The sequence below is a fragment of the Eretmochelys imbricata genome, chromosome 6 (genome assembly GCF_965152235.1).
Source record: "Eretmochelys imbricata isolate rEreImb1 chromosome 6, rEreImb1.hap1, whole genome shotgun sequence".
Classification (NCBI taxonomy): Eukaryota; Metazoa; Chordata; order Testudines; family Cheloniidae; genus Eretmochelys; species Eretmochelys imbricata.
In genome coordinates this window covers 17,199,516-17,216,974 of record NC_135577.1, presented here as the reverse complement: position 1 = coordinate 17,216,974, position 17,459 = coordinate 17,199,516, and the positions used below count along the sequence as shown (strand labels likewise).

Below are 17,459 nucleotides of genomic sequence, written 5' to 3'. Positions count from 1 at the left end.
CACGTAGTGCGGGACAGCCAAAACTTAAGGTTGTAGAATTTGTTGCTGTTCTGTTTTTCATCCCAGTGGAAGGCTTTATTGACAAAGCAAGAGCAGTCAGGATTTTTCTTAATCTAATTTGTTCTGGAATGGCACTTGACAGCTGGGATCATGCTGCCAAGAATGTTCTGGTCCTGGAACCTGAGCCAGAATCCATGTTTATCCAGTTTCATCATCCCTTTTGGAGTTAAGTGGTCTCAGTGGATCATGTAGTTCCCTGATGAAACTACCGGGGGAGAGAGGTAAATGGCAAAGGGAGTTCTAATAGGAGTGGAACAGGAAAAGTTTGGCAGAACCAGTGGGTTTGCAGGCCCCTGGGAAAGGTGGAACTGAGAGGAGTGCAGTAGCCAATTGGCTCTTGGGTGGGCAAGACTGGGTAGGGTCACTTTCAATACGGATAATGCAGAGAAGGCAGCTAGCTCAGTACCAGCTCAGGAGTGTGACGGAAGCAGGGAGAAGAGTGAAGTTGCTCAGTGCTGAGGCAGATGGAGATAGCTTCAGAGTCAAGTCCTCCTAAAGTGCAAATGAGGGATATAGTGGAGGGGGCAGGCCCCTGCAGCTCTTCACTTGGGAGGAGATCGGGCTCCACCTGGGGCTGGGGGCACCCGCAGCAGGAGCAGTGGCTGGTGATCAACAGGAAGGTCTATGACATGAGCCAGTTCTATTGGTGGCACCCGGAGGGCGCACGGCTTATCAGTCTCTATGCAGGGCAGGATGCCCCAGTAAGAGCCAGGATGGGGGCGGCGTATAGCAGAAGGTACCACTGTGCAGGGCAAGATGACATGGTAAGAACTGAGAAGTAGGGTCATGTTGCTTGTCAGCTACTATGTGGGACAAGATACCATGGTGAGGCCCAGGAGATTTGTCAAGGTGTGACCAACCAATCAAAGGGGCTGGAAAACTGGCTTAAAAAGCCAGCTGGGATTTCTTGTGTCCAATGAATTCAAGGGAAATACTACAGAGATGTTATGGTCAACTGTATGCCTTCCCCACCCCTTCCCCAGACCTTAAAAGGCTATTTGCAAGTGAATCAAGTGGCATAGGACAGGGCTGGACTGACTGGACTTCAATGACCCCTAACGGTGTGTCACATGCCAAGGTACAATCCAGACCAGTGTGGGGTTGTGTCATTGCCTGCCCTGCAATCTTGGGTGCCTCACAATGCTTTGCTGTTGTAGCTCCCAACCTGGGCGGCTCACAAATAGCCATCCATTGTGCAGGTCACACTGAAGTGTCTGTGTATAGCAGCAGTCCGGGTCCAGCAGCTCCGTCTCCAGCAGCCTGTCAGCAAACACCAGCCACACCCTGGCTCCTACCAGCCTTGATTACTACTTGCAGGGTGACAATAACACACTCCCAGTCCTGGATTTTCCCAAAACTGTGTTCTGCACTGTCCAGCCTTCTCCTGGGTAGTTTGGAGAACAGAGGTCCCTTGCCCATGTAAGTGGGTCAATATTCAAGAGTTTGCTACTTTAACCGGAGTTACCAAACAGTTTGGTTTAAAGACAACACTGGATTGGTTTAGATTAAAAGATAAAACAAGTTTATTAACAGTAGAAGATAGGATTTTAAGTGAGTACAAGTAAAAGGTATTAAAGTCAGCAATGGTTACAAGACAAATAAAGATAAAACACTTTCTAATAGCTAAAACTTTACTTTGAACCAAATCTAGCTTGTTAAGTCCTTACCACATGTTCCCAGAAACATGACTGACCAAATTCTCTGGTCGGGATTCTCCCCTCTCCCCCAAAGTCAAAGGGCTGGTTCCCTTGTTGTGAAAGAGAGAGAGATGGAAAGAAAGATGCCTTGGGGTATTTTTGCCCATCGCTTTTATAGTCCAGTCACCCTCTGAAGTGGATTCTTCTGATGATTATCCCTCAAAGCAACGTTTATTCAAACAGTGAAGAAGGAACTGGTGGTGAAGGTGGCTCCATGCTCTTTCTTCTCACCTCTTCTCTGTTTGCTGAAATGCAGATTTTCCTGGTCTCCTGCCTTTATGCCCCCCCCACGCACACACACACACTTTGCTGTCATGAGGACTCTGTGTACTACGTATATGTAAACTGAGGTACACACGTATTCCTTTGTTTAGGACAGACCTGTTGAACAACTTTTTCCCAGGCAGGGCTGTGTGATTTTGAACATATGCTAATAACATCATAAGGGGGATTTCATAACTTTACATATAATATTGCTACATACATTTCACCGTGATATTATTGACCAGCACTTTTAAAATGATACCTCACAAAGCATATTTTGTACAAAGATTATTACAAAGTGGGTAGTTTGTGAATACAGGGTTGCTTCTCAGCACACCGTGGAATGCCTCGTTGAGGCTATTGCAGCCAGCCATAATGTAGAGCAGCCTAAGGGATGTCTAAATTATGTCTGGGACTGGCCTGGCCCTTAACAGTGCAGGTGTGCAGGGGAATACAGGGACTTACAGCTCCCTTGTCCTCCATCCCATCCCAGCCCAAGCTGCCCTGAGAAGATCTAAGAACATAAGAACAGCCACACTGGGTCAGACCAATGGTCCATCTAGCCCAGTATCTTTTCTTCCAACAGTGGCCAATGCCAGGTGCTTCAAAGGGAATGAACAGAACAGGGAAATTATTGAGTAATCCATTCCTTGTCATCCACTCCCAGCTTCTGGCAATCAGAGGCTAGGGACACCCAGGGCATGGGATTGTGTCCCTGACCACCTTGACTAATAACCATTGAGGAACCTATCTTCCATGAATTTATCTAATTCTTTTTTTAACCCAGTTATACTTTTGGCCTTCACAACAACCCCTGGCAACTAGCTGCACAGGTTAATTGTGTGTTGTGTCAAGAAGCACTTCCTTTTGTTTCTTTTAAACCTGCCACCTATTAATTTCATTGGGTGACCCCCGGTTCTTGTGTTATGTGAAGGGATAAATAACACGTCCTTATTCACTTTCTCCACACCCGTCGTGGTTTTATAGCCCTCTCTCGTCTCCCCCCTTAGTCGCCTCTTTTCCAAGCTGAACAGTCCCAGCCTTTCAATCTCTCCTCATGTGGAAGCTGTTCCAAACCCGTCATCATTTATGTTGCCCTTCTCTGTACTTTTTCCAACTCTAATATCTCTTTTTTGAGATGGGATGACCAGAACTGCACCCAGTATTCCAGGTGTGGGCGTACCATGGATTTATAGAGAGGCAATATGATATTTTGTCTTATTATCTATCCCTTTCCTAATGGTTCCTAACATTCTGTTAGCCTTTTTGGCTGCCACTGCACATAATATGAATGTCTTCAGATGTGGCACAGCTTGAAGATGTGGGTCACAGTTTTTAGGGATTAAGAATAGAGGTGGGTGGGAAACTATTTTTCTGCCTTCTGAAATGCACCTGAAACCTTTCAAAAGTAAAAATATGTGTGTGTTTGTATGTTAAGGCCTGCACTTGGGCTGTGGGAAACCCCAGTTCAAGATCTTCTTCTGCACTTTGGTCTCACAAATCAGTGCCTTAACCACCTGGCTATTCTGGGGTGAGTCTCTCTCAGACATTCCATCCAGAACCCAAAAAACTTTTCCCATCAAAACTGGTACATTCCCGTGAAACATTTCAGCTTCAATTAATTGAAATTTTCCAAGAACAGCAACAATCAGAAAATTCCCAACCAGCTGTAGTAAGAATCATATTTTCTGTCACGGCTAAGGTTACACAAATCCTAATTTTGGATGTTTATGAAGTAGCAGAAAGAAACCATTTAAAAGGGATGGGAAACTTCCATTCCTTACCTTCCTAATCTGAATATTCAAATTCAGGTAATTTTTTTAAACCACAAAGAGACAAAGCTATTATTTGATGCATATTTGAATTAAAAGGTTTTTTATAGCCCAAGATGTGCAGTAGGATGTTTTTGAACCTATCTAATATTGCACAAACTACTGAGTAGAATGACTTTTCCTTCCCACTCTTTGTAGCTCTTATTGCTAGAATGCCAGTAATTTCTGAACAACCTTATTAGACTCAGACATATCTTTTTGCTGATGCTGTCATGTTTTGTTTATGTTATGTTTTGTGGATGCTGTTTTAATAGATTGAATCTCTACTTGTACTCATTTAGAAAATAAAAAGATCTCTTCTCCTATCCACTCTTACCATCTCTTTATAGTCTCTTCTAAAATGACCACTGAGAGATCATCGCTTTTATAAATTTCAGTCCCCTCTGCCAGATGAGTCACTCACCAGGGGGAACTGGTTCCTCTGGTCTGCAGCCAGATCATTGTTCTGCCGTGCTTCCGTTTGATTGGAAGAGCATCAGGTTAATGATTTTGGATTGCTATTTTTAGCCCTTTGCTAGGTGCAGGAATTTCTCCAAAATCTCCAGTGTGTTTTCGCTCAAAATAGAGGCTAAGGGGCAAAACTGAAGAGACAGTCCCGTTTACAATCCAAATGACAATCACAAAACAAAATGCAGTTTGTAGTTTGATATAGACATGTGCAGACATATACCAATCAACCACAGTTTATTTTAATGTAATTAAGCTTAAAATAGAGTGCAAGCAGTGTTGCATTAAACTTTATCCCAGCAATATCTTGAAAAGACAGAGAAGGAGGAGGGAGGGGGCCTTCCCAAACTATTGCTTCTTACTGTTTCATGTTGTTTGTGTTTCCCAATGCTTGGTGTGTTGTTTTCTCACCCTATTCCTTTGTGCATTTACAGGATGCCTTTGTAGCTTTCCATATTAATAAAACTCTGGTGAGAAAGTCCATGAACATGCTGCTGACTGGGTAGCTGGCACCTGGTCAACCCAGCTTTGAGCCCTGCAAAAATGTGAGTGTATTTAAGGGATGGATGTAGGGTGGGATCTGAGAGTCAAGTTTGTTCCCAAAAAAATGCAAAACCAGATTTTTCATTCACTCAGTGGCAGCCAGAGCTCCTAGTACACATTATACATCATACTGCATCATAGAGCCACAATGCCAATGGACAGGAATGCTGATCAGCCATGCTTTTACCTTGGTGCAATATTGACCCTCACTGAGCTCCCCTACTTCCTTCCCCCCCACCCCCATCGCAGTGATTCCCCACATAGTGGTAGCAGGTAGGAAGAACCCATCAGCCATTGGATATCCCCAGTATCACAGATTCCCTCTAGGTATGGCACAGCCTGGCAAATACAGACTGTCCCAGTGACTCCCTCTGCGGGAGCACAGATTTCCCCCACTTCCACAGTGATCTCTGTGCAGAAAGGTATTAAACTGGACTTTTCTTGTTGCCCATCAAAAGCAAGAAGTCAAAAGGTAACTCATATTACAACACAATGCAATTCTGTTTATGTACTACACTGCAAAATCAATCAATGCATGTTATGGAATATATCACATTCTCCTTCACGTAGCAGCATTCACCATCAGGTACAGAAATAACAGGCTTCACTAGGAAAGATTCTTATTGCCCAATTAATTTGTTAAAACATAAAAGTTACATTAACAATATTTATTTCAGAAATTTTTCAGTGTAAAGGTTAAATTATGGCATTTATCTGTTCTCTTGCAATTTGCATGCATTTCATGTAAAAGCTCTCAAGTGTTTATTTATAAGTGTTTATTAAGGAATTCTTTTCTGGAATTTTCAAATTAAGTTTGCTTCCAGAGAGGCTCTATTCTCAGAGGTGTGAGGGTAGATACTTAAAATACGAGTGTGTATGTGAGGGTAGATACTTAAAAGACGCCACCTTGGCCAACACACCACGGACTGAACTGGCAACAGTCTGACATCCTCTGTGGATTCGGTGCAGAGGGAGCCATATAATACATATTGGCCAGTGGGTTGCATATATAAGGTTGAATATTCACTGCCACAAAACTTAATTAATACAGAGTTAAGGCAAACTTAAACTTCTGAAAACCAGGAAATACAGAATTAAGGTAACGTCTCTACACTCACACAACCTTAACTCTGCTTCCCTGGAACTAGCAATAGGCACGGGCCAAACAAAATCTGACCTATCCCTAACACAGAAAATGGCAGATTTTCTTATGTTGTGTCCAACATAATTCTATACCATCATTCCTCTTCAGATCCTCTCACTGACCCTCACTGTGTTAGGTGTAGCTGTACTGACCATGGGATTAGTTGCAGCTCCCCATTCCAATTTCAGCATTGTACGTCTGGGCCGTACATCAGTCATGCCTATTCTCTGCTCCCCAAACGTCTCCTGTGGCATACACTGAGCATGCTTGTTCCCAGCTCCCATCATGGAGCTGGTCCGTTGTGCCTATTGCCACTCAAGAGAAGTTCAGTGAGCCTCTCCGATAACAGAACCAATTTGTCGTGGCAAACTTGCCTCTCTGGCGTCATTTTCAATGTGGTAACTAGTCATTCCCATGTCAGCCCACCCCCATACCACCATTCTGGGTTTTATATCCCAGACACAGAACAACCCACAAGACTGTCTCAGAATAGGAGCCAGGCAGATGGGTAGATATCATGGGGGGGTTCACTTGTGAGGTGCAGAGCTTCCTCATATTTGCACACCTCTCTCACACTTCCAGAAGGGGCTCCACTGTGGCCAGATGTTGGGCAGCAGAACACACAAACATACACACCTTTTAGACTTCCTGGGGAAAGAATTTGAATGCACACTCTTGGGATGCAAGGGTCAGGACCCACTCCCTTAAGCCACCAGTGATCATGTTATTCAGGATGTGTCCCTCAACAGGTTGTTTCTGAGAAAACACTAATTTGTAGAGGTATGAACTGTGGTAAACAGAAATGTTAAAACTTTTGTGCTGCAATTTATTTCAAAATCAAGACTGGAAGATATGCTTTAGTCAAACACAAGTGATTGAGCTGAAAGTATTGGTTCTTATATAGGTCAGACTAGATGATTTAATCATCCCTTCTGGCCTTAAACGTCTATGAATCTACCGAATATTGCTGATTCAGGCCATAGAGTTGTACCCAGTAATTCCTGCACTGACTTCTGGATGAACTAGAGTATATCTTTTAGAAAGGCATCCAATCTTGTTTTAAAATAGCAGTTCCCAAACTGTGGGAACCCACATGGGGTTGAGACATCAGCAGATGGGGTCATGATCCCAATCAAATATTCAAACCAATGACGAATGCATCCGGACCCTCTCTGTTTATACATCCAAGGATGGTGATAGCCCTTTTAGCCACAGCATTCCTCTGGGACCTCAACTGATCACATACAACGGATAAAAAGGGCCATTTTAATAAAGCAAAAGCTTCTATTATTTTTTTTAAATGTCTGGGGTTTTTTTTAATTGAAACTGAACATTTGAAACTCTTGAAATTTTGGGGGGTTGTTTTTTCCCCTTCCTTATCCCTTTCCCCACTGAATACAATCATATGTCAGTGTTTTTCTTTTCTTCTTCTTCTTCCTTTTGGTGCATTTCATAACTTTTCAAAACTTCCTCAACTTTTGGAAAAGTTACAGAATGAAAATGAAAGTCTCTAACTCTGCCACTCCATCAAACTCCCTTATCAAGTGTAGAGATGAACCAGTTCAGCTACAATAGCTGAAGACACACCTACCCTTATGTCACTAGTTTTAAGTATGTCCCTAAAGTGCTGTAATAATAATTCTTCCCCCACAAATTGCTGGTAGAAAACTTCCATGAGCTACGTGCCATTGTCAAGAGGATGGGACTCTTCAAACCTAGTTATCTTTTTTTCTTCCTGAATTTCCTGCAAATTCTGATGTTAGAGGCTGCAGGCTGGTTCACTCTCTGGTACATTGGAACATCCTTCATGCCCTTTCTCACTGCAGCACTGCTGCTGACAACAGTTCAGGTAAACTGCCCAAATCAGTGTTGTGAGGGACACATGTATTTACATGTCATATATTCCTACTCTAGTCACTTCCTCAGCTGCTGACTCTGCTATGGCCCTTTGCCCTGTTTCATAAGATGCCGCTTCTCCAATGGAGTGTCTGCAGCATCCAGCAGTGATGGTTTATTGGAAGGTTCAGGCAAAGTTGTTCAGAACAGCTAAAAATACTGTAGTGCTGCTGGGAACAGGGAGCTCACAGCTTTTTTAATCTGCAGGAGGAACTGTGTCTTGTAGAAGCTATCGATGTGGGAAACTCAGACCTCTTCAGTTGTCACCCTGACTCAGAAAAAGGTTCTGAAGAGAAGTAGTGAAGGAGCACTGGCTGTAGGGAGCTCAGACCAACTCCAGTCCCTATCTGTCTCAGAAAGCACATACAAGAGAGATACTGCATGATGTGAACTCAGCCCTCTGTAATGTGCTTTTCATGTGAGTGTAGTTAGAACTAGCAGCCCACATTTCTCCTATCTATAGTTTATTGGGTCCCCTCCTCTTGCCAGGCTTCTTCCCGCACTGGACATGGCATGGCCTGCGTATAAGCTTTTGTGTCTGAACCGATTAGGTTCGAGTATGTTACCTGAACTCCCCTAATCACAAGCTTTCCCCTTCTGTAGACAGAGAAAACATATTTTCCCTCAGTTGAGTTGAGCTGGTTGAGGTCATCCCTCAAATAACTCAATCAAGATGAAATGTGTTACTCTGCATCTACACTCAGAAAAAGGTTGCAATTAAATTGAGGTTATCTGACCAATGACAACCTCTTTTCACGTGTAGACAAGCTGTGTCTGTCAGCCAAGTCAGGTGGTGCTCTGTACCTTCACCAGGTTGAGGTTGGGATGCACTGAAAAGAGGAGTCCCCAGGAATTCATGTGTAGAGATACATGTGTTTCTGATCCCTTTCACTGTGCTCTCCCCAATATGGGCTTGGGATGCACTGATAATAAGGTGGGGGTGTTCTTTAGGACTGTATAGCGGATACAAAAGATGTCCCCCATAATAGCAAAGGGCATGTTCATCAAATTATGTTGTTTAAATGATAGTCCTAGAGACATCTTTTACCCTGCACTGTGAGTATGGAGGGTAGAAATTGATTCCTGGTGTCATCAGGAGGCACTGCCATCCAGTTGGAGCTGGGTTTCACTGGTTGAGGCTAGTTTTATAGAGTTTAAAGCCAGAAGGGCCCACCAGATCATCTAGAACTGCATATGCACAGAGGACATAGTCCTGCCCTGCCCCTGTTACAGAAGTGCAAGGAGCCCTGGCCCAATTTTATCAGTGATGCATTTTCTCTTCCAGTTCCAGGGCTGGTGGTTCCAGCATGATTTGGGGCACCTTTCAGTCATCACCAAGTCCAAATGGAACCACTTGTGTCATGAGTTTATGATGTGCAAGCTGAAGGTAAGTGCCTGTTGGAACTTCAGCAAGGTAGGTTAAAAGAGTGAGCCGCTTCTGTTCAGAAAGTCTCTTATGGATAGCCTGCCCCATAAACGTAGCAGAGAGGAGAACATGATGCAGTTCTCAAGGAACGGGTGAACAAATAATGGATGAGGGCTCACGCAGGCTTCCCCATGCCCCAGACATGTGAGCTCATGGAAGGAAAACTGCTAGAGGGCCATCCAAAAATTCATCCAACAGGAGGAGAAGCAAGGCACTGCAGCAGAGACCTTCGGATGCTCTTCTCTTATGTTTATTGGCTGTTCCCTCCAGTTCCTGCCTTCAGAATCTCTTCACTTCAGTCTCACTCAGCCTGCCCTCCCTGTTCCCCTTCTTCATTCCTTTTTTTCTTTCCCTTTGTTCTTTTATCCCCTTCCTTTCTATGTCCCTTTTCTCTTCCTTCTCTTCCTCCCCAACAAAACCTCACTCAGAACTCATTTTTATTTATTTACTTTGTGGAATTAATATGTTTTCAGCCATTATATTATTCGCTCTGCTTGTATATTAGATCTTTTACTCCCCCATCTCTACCCCTTTGTCTTGTCGATTTAAAATGTAAGCCTTTCAGTGCAGGGACTGTTTGTCCAGTGCTTAGCACAACAGGGCCCTGATCTCAGTTGGGGTTTCTAGGCACTACCAGAGTTCAAATGATAAAATAATAAAAAATGAGGCAATTTATATTTGGCAGCAGTGTGTTTTGATTCCTGCAAGGGTTGTCGTCCACGTGGCGGAATCACCAACATAACCAGCATCACGCCAAAACCAACTGCTTCCCCAAGGACCCTGATATTCTACTACATCCCTCCCTTTTTGCCTTAGGAAAGACACTCTGTGTGGAGGTGAGTGTGAAGGAATGGTTTCGAAGAAACTTGGTTTCTGAAAGGATACAGTGCTAAAAGACCCAGATGTCAGGAAGCTGTGGTGTATTGGGAATAAACTGTCCAGTGTATGGGATTTTGGAGCCACTGCTGGATTGCAGCCATTCTGGAAAGGGGCTGGTGCTGAGACATACTTGCTGCTTGGAACACTAGTGGTTCCCTGGAGAAACAGAGAGTTTCACCTTGTTTGTTCAGTGTGGGTGTATTAATCATTTATCCTGGGCAGTGATTACCTTTTCCCCCTGTTTTTCTTCACAGGGTCCTGGACAGTATTGTAGTTCTCTGGGTATCGCACAGAAACCACATCCCAATGAACATTGATTATGATAAGAACGCTGACTGGTTCTCTGCCCAGGTAAGATCCTCTCCCCTCCTAGGTGTGCTGGAAGGCACTTATAGATGCTTAAAGAGTTAATAGTGTAAATATCATTACTCCTGGCAACAGCACTGAGGATCTGTGTCACTTTAAGGATATTGTTAATGAAGCCTAGATTAGTCTGGAAGGGTGGGAGTGGGGCATTTTTCATCCTGCTGTTCAAAGAGATATAAAATGTATAATTTATGGATCCACACTCTCTCCTTTCTTTCTTCCTCTCTCAGCTCCAGGCAACATACAATGTGAACCAGTCTTTATTCAATGACTGGTTCACTGGGCTCTTGAACTTCCAGATTGAGCACCAGTGAGTACAGGTCCTGGGAAGAAGGGTGGGAACTCTCATGGGGCACCAGTGAGTGCAAGCATTGCAGAGGGATAGGGGACCCACCTAAGAGTGAGGGTAATTAAACATTGGAACCGCTTACTCGGGGAGATGTTGAGCTCACCAGCACTTGGGAGTCTTTAAAACAAAATTAAGTATCTTTCTAAAAGACATTTTAATCCAGTTTCTGGGGAAAATTCAACAGCTTGGAAGTCACACTACTTGATTGTAGTAATGTAGGGCTGGAAGGAGCCTCGAGAGGTCATGAGATCCAGGCCTCTGCACTGAGGTAGGACCAAGTAAACTGAGCCCATCCCTGATAGGTGTTTGTCCAACCTGTTCTTAAAAACCTCCAGTGATGGGAATTCCACAACTTCCCTTGGAAGCCTATTGCAGAACTTAACTATCCTGATAGTTAGAAAGTTTTCCCTAATATCTAACCTAAATCTCCCTTGCCGCAGATAAGAACATAAGAACGGCCATACTGGATCAGACCAAAGGTCCATTTATTAGCCCAGTATCCTGTCTTCCAACAGTGGCCAATGCCAGGTGCCCCAGAGGGAATGAACAGAAAAGGTAATCATCAAGTGATCCACCCCCTGCTGCCCACTACCAGCCTCTGGCAAACAGAGGCTAGGGACACCATCCCTGCCCATCCTGGCTTATAGCCATTGATGGACCTGTCCTTCATGAACTTATCTAGTTCTTTTTTGAACCCTGTAATACTCTTGGCCTTCACAACATCCTCTGGCAAAGAGTTCCACAGGTTGACTGTGCGTTGTGTGAAGAAATAGTTCCTTTTATTTGTTTTAAACCCTCTGCCTATTCATTTCATTTGGTGACCCTAGTTCTTGTATCTGTGAGGAGTAAATAACACTTCCTTATTTACTTTCTCCAAACCAGTCATGGTTTTATAGACCTCAATCATATCGCCTCTTAGTCGTCTCTTTTCCAAGCTGAAAAGTCCCAGTCTTATTAATCTCTCCTTATACGCAAAAAGAAAAGGAGTACTTGTGGCACCTTAGAGACTAACCAATTTATTTAAGCATAAGCTTTCATGAGCTACAGCTCACTTCATCGGATGCATTCAGTGGAAAATACAGTGAGGAGATTTATATACACACAGAACATGAAAAAATGGGTGTTTATCATGCACACTGTAAGGGGAGTGATCAGTCAAGATGAGCCATTACCAGCAGAAGAGTGGGGGGGGCGGGGAAGAAAATCTTTTGTAGTGATAATCAAGGTGGGCCATTTCCGATGAAGTGAGCTGTAGCTCACGAAAGCTTATGCTCAAATAAATTGGTTAGTCTCTAAGGTGCCACAAGTACTCCTTTTCTTTTTGCGAATACAGACTAACACGGCTGCTACTCTGAAACCTCTCCTTATACGGAAGCTCTTCCATGCCCCTAATCATTTTTGCTGCCCATTTCTGAACCTTTTCCAATTCTAATATATCTTTTTTGAGATGGGGCGACTGGATCTGCACACAGTATTCAAGATGTGGGTGTACCATGGATTTATATAGAGGCAACATGATATTTTCTGTCTTATTATCTATCCCTTTCTTAATGATTCCCAACATTCTGTTTGCTTTTTTGATGGCCACTGCACATTGAGTGGATGTTTTCAGAGAACAATCCACAATGACTCCAAGATCTCTTTCCTGACTGCTAACAGCCCATTTAGACCCCATTAAGCCCATTACTTCTTGCCCTACCTTCAGTGGACATGGAGAACAATTGATCCCCGTCCTCTTTAGAACGGCCCTTCCCACATTTGCAGGCTGTTATCAAGTCCCCTCCTATCGTCTTTTCTCAAGACTAAACATGCTCAGTTTTTTTAACCTTTCCTCCTAGGTCACAGTGGTGCCTTCTGGCCTTGGAATCTCTGAATCTAGACGTGAGTAATAGGATCCACAGGAGAGAAGCCAGCCGGATTGTTCCTGGTCAGTGCACCAGCTATGCTAGCAAGAGGTTTTTAAGATATCATTTTTAATTTTTTCTGTTACTTTTATTTACTGCTCCAACAGTAACTGTAATTTGGATTCAAGGTCTGTACCAGGGACTTGCTTTTGCTTGGTTTGCACCAAACAAATTGTTCTTCTTACCCCTGACTTAACACACACAAAATTTAAAAGGGGGTGTAAAACTCAGAACAACGAAGTCATTTTTAATGTAATAAATTCCCTTACTTAATCACACTTTTTTTGTAGTTTTTTTAACATAAAGTTACATTTCTAAATGTCATTCAATGCCTTTGTTGATGGAAAAGAGTCAGTTTTGGGCTGTAGCTCTCAGAGTGTAATGGTTAAAGTCTGATCCTACTTCTTCTTAGAACAAGACAATGGCACCGGGGCCAGGGGGGAGAAGAGAAAAGTAGAGTAAAAGATAGGAAAATGCCATTTCTCTTTGATGTTTGCAGTTTAGTTCTGTTAGACCAAACCGTAACACACAATCTTAGATGCCACTCCAGGACCCAGAAAACGTTAATCAGCATAGGACTGCTCAAGGCTTTGTGTTCAACTTGCCACTAAGGTTACACCCAATTAAGATAGCAAAGGAAGATTTGTTCCAGCTGGCTTAGCCGACTCTTACTGAAGAGAAGGCAAAGAGCAGTGGGAAAGAAACGTATACAGTAGGGAGGCAACAGCAGGACCTTTAGGGTATGTCTACACAGGGATAAATGTCCCGTGGCATGGCCACAGCTGGCCAGGGTCAGCTGACTTGGGCTTGTGGGGCTCAGGCTGCTGGCTAAAGCTTGCTGTGTAGACATTCAGGCTGGGACTGGAGCCCGAGCTTTCGGGCCGTCCACCCTTGCAGGGTACAGAGCCCAGGCTCCAGCCTGAGTCTGAATGTCTACACTGTAATTTTATAGTGCAGCAGCCCAAGCCCCACAAGCCCAAGTCAGCTGACCCTAGCCAACCACAACAGGTTTTCTATTCCTGTGTAGACATACCTTAGGACCTCCTCTAAGGACTGCTCAAGACAGAGCCCTGGAGAGGATGATCATATTTGGATTCCTGTTTTGGTCAGAACATCCTTCAGGAACAAGAGAGAGGCCTGATGATGTGATGGAAATCCCTGGTTCCCTATGTGTAATAGTGATGATCATGAACCTGGTTCTTATTCTGGTTGATGATCATGATGCTCTAATTGTCCTACTATACTCGAAGCTGGCTTCTGTGTTGAACAAGTTGTGTAATGAAATTGCCTCTTCTCTTCACAGTCTTTTCCCCACGATGCCTCAACACAACTACTGGAGTCCCTGGTGAAGTCTCTGTGTGCCAAGCATGGTATCAAGCGCCAATGCAAGCCCTTGCTCACTGCCTTAGCTGATGTTGTACAGTAAGTGTCATAGGAAGAATTGGTGCAGTAGCAAGTGGCATAGTAAAGATGCATGGTGAGAAAGAGGGAAGCAGGCTGGAGAATGCTGGCAATGCTCTTACTTAGGCAGCCCAGTATGCCGTTAGCTTTCTTGGCAAGAAGGGCACACTGCTGACTCATATCCAGCTTCTCATTCACTGTAATCCCCAGGTCCTTTTCTGCAGAACTGCTGCTTAGCCAGTTGGTGCTGTGACAAAGTTCCTCCTCTACCTTGGTGGGTCTTGCGCTTATTGGCAGATTTGCTTGCCTCAGAGATTCACGGCAGCCCTCAGTTTGGCTGTTTTCATGAACTCACAGTTCAGGTCAACTTCTCCTGTGTCTGACGAGGAGTTGGGAGGTTTGGGGGAAACCCAGGCCCACCCTCTACTCCGGGTTCCAGCCCAGGGCCCTGTGGAATGCAGCTGTCTAGAGTGCCTCCTGGAACAGCTGTGCGACAGCTACAACTCCCTGGGCTACTTCCCTATGGCCTCCTCTCAACACCTTCTTTATCCTCACCATAGGACCTTCCTCCTGGTGTCTGATAATGCTTGTACTCCTCAGTCCTCCAACAGTACACATTCTCACTCTCGACTCCTGGCGCCTCTTGTTCCCAGCTCCTCACACGCGCACCACAAACTGAAGTGAGCTCCTTTTTAAACCCAGGTGCCCTGATTAGCCTGCCTTAATTGATTCTAGCAGCTTATTGATTGGCTGCAGGTGTTCTAATCAGCCTGTCTGTCTTAATTGTTTCCAGAAAGTTCCTGATTGTTCTGGAACCTTCCCTGTTACCTTACCCAGGGAAAAGGGGCCTATTTAACCTGGGGCTAATATATCTGCCTTCCGTCACTTTCCTGTAGCCATCTGGCCCAAACCTGTCACAGTCCCCAGCCCGTAGCGGTTCATGGGATTCTTCTGTCCTAAGTGCAGGACTCTGCACTTGTCCTTGTTGAACCTCATCAGATTTCTTTTGGCCCAATCCTCCAATTTGTCTAGGTCACTCTGGACCCTATCCCTACCCTCCAGCATATCTACCTCTCCCTCCAGCTTAGTGTCATCTGCGAACTTGCTGAGGGTGCAATACATCCCATCATCCAGATCATTAATAAAGATATTGAAAAAAACTGGCCCCAGGACCGACCCCTGGGGCACTCTGCTTGATACCAGCTGCCAACTAGACATCGAGCCATTGATCACTACCCGTTGAGCTCGACAATGTAGCCAGCTTTCTATCCACCTTATAGTCCATTCATCCAATCCATACTTTTTTAACTTGCTGGCAAGAATACTGTTGGAGACCATATCAAAAACTTTGATAAAGTCAAGATATATCATGTCCACTGCTTTCCCCATATCCACAGAGTCAGTTATCTCATCATGTAAGGCAATCAGGTTGGTCAGGTATGACATGCCCTTGGTGAATCCATGTTGACTGTTCCGGATCACCTTCCTCTCCTCCAAGTGCTTCAAAATGGTTTCCTTGAGGACCTGCTCCATGATTTTTCCAGAGACTGAGGTGAGGCTGACCGGTCTGTAGTTCCCCAGGTTCTCCTTCTTCCCTTTTTTAAAGATGGGCACTATATTTGCATTTTTCCAATCATCTGGGACTTTCCCTGATCCCCACGAGTTTTCAGAGATAATGGCCAATGGCTCTGCAATCACATCAGCCAACTTCCTCACAACCCTCTGAAAGAGAGTTTCCTCTCTGAAAGAGAGCCTCTTCTGCTGCTTGTTTCAGGAAATGTCCAGGGGAAGGAACAGATCAGTTCTTAGGAAGACTCCCTTTGGTGCAGTTAGATTAGCTAGTAAATATAGACTTCTGCTCCACTGACTGCTTCTTTTCAAGACTCCCTGAAAAGAGAACCCTTGATTCAAGAAAGCACATAAGAATGTGCTAAAATCCCATTGACTTCAAAGGTGTGTAAGTGCCTTGCTGAATTAAGGTCAAAGTAGCTATGAGATGGTAGGTGGGAGTTTTTCTTTCTCTTTTCCAGGGTGGAAGATCCTAAGGCTACATCTACACTGCCAAGTTTTTTTGCCAAAAGTTGTACCACTTTAATTAAAACCACTGTTGCATGTCCACCCCAGCTCCTTGTGTCATTGGAGCATGTCCACACTAGCAATGACACCGAGAGCAGTGCACTGTGGTAGCCATACCACCATGCAACTGGCAGCAGGGTGCTTTGGGAAGGCTTTGCAATGCCTTGTGGGGCAGGGACAACATCACATGATGCAAGTTTCTCAATCCCATCATTCCATGGGCATCCTACTAGATTGTCAGCCGCTTTTCAACTGAAGTGTGTAGGGGGGGAGAGTGTGTGACAGGGAGTGTGTGTAGGGGAGAGAGGGGGAGAGACAGACAGTGCGTGTTGGGGGAGAGCGAGTATGTGGGTGGCATGCTGTCTCCTAAGTTCAGACAGCTGCTGAAAGCAACCTGTCCTGAGGCAGGGGAGGGGGAAAGCCCAGTATCAGCCCCTGATTTGCTCTTTGCTTCCCAGAGCAGAGCAGCACAGCACCGCTGTCAGAACGGAGCTTTGAAAGGGGAGGGGCATATGACTGCAGGGCTGCTGGGTTCAAACCAATGAGCAGAGCGGTCACTCAGGCATTGTGGGACACCTCGGGAGGCCAATTACAAGGATAAAAGCAAGCAAGGTGTTTACACTGGCACTTTGGCGATAAAAACTTTGCACAAAAAGCCTTATCACTCTCCTCAAGGTGGTTTTATTAAAGCCTTTGCGCAAAAAGCCTTATCACTCTGCTCAAGGTGGTTTTATTACAGCACTGCAGCTGAGGAGTTTCATGGCAAAACGTGACTTTGCAGTGTGTACTCCTCTGCTGTTTCATTGCCAAAAGCTGCCTTTTGGCGCAAAAACTTGCAAGTGTAAACCAGGCCTTAGGGTAGTCAGGACCAGACTTATTTGCACTCTGTGAAGTCAAACAAAATATGATCTTTGTTTTACATTATGTAAACTCCAGATGAATTTGTGTGTGTTAATTTCACTTTTCAAATGACCTCCACTGCTACCCAGAAAAAATAAGCAGAGGTCCTTAGTACACCAATGCCAGTTGCTTACAGCTGCCTCATTAACTTCGCCTATATTTCAGAGTGGTAGCCATGTTAGTCTGTATCAGAAAAAACAACGAGGAGTCCTTGCAGCACCTTAATTTATTTGGGCACAAGCTCTCGTGGGCTAAAAGCCACTTCATCAGATGCA

General features: G+C 44.5%; 1 pseudogene; it reads left to right on the top strand.

The window, feature by feature from the left end:
* The first annotated feature begins 439 nt into the window (after positions 1–439).
* Positions 440–9,434, top strand: LOC144266492 (acyl-CoA (8-3)-desaturase-like; annotated as a pseudogene).
* Positions 9,435–17,459: the final 8,025 nt, after the last annotated feature.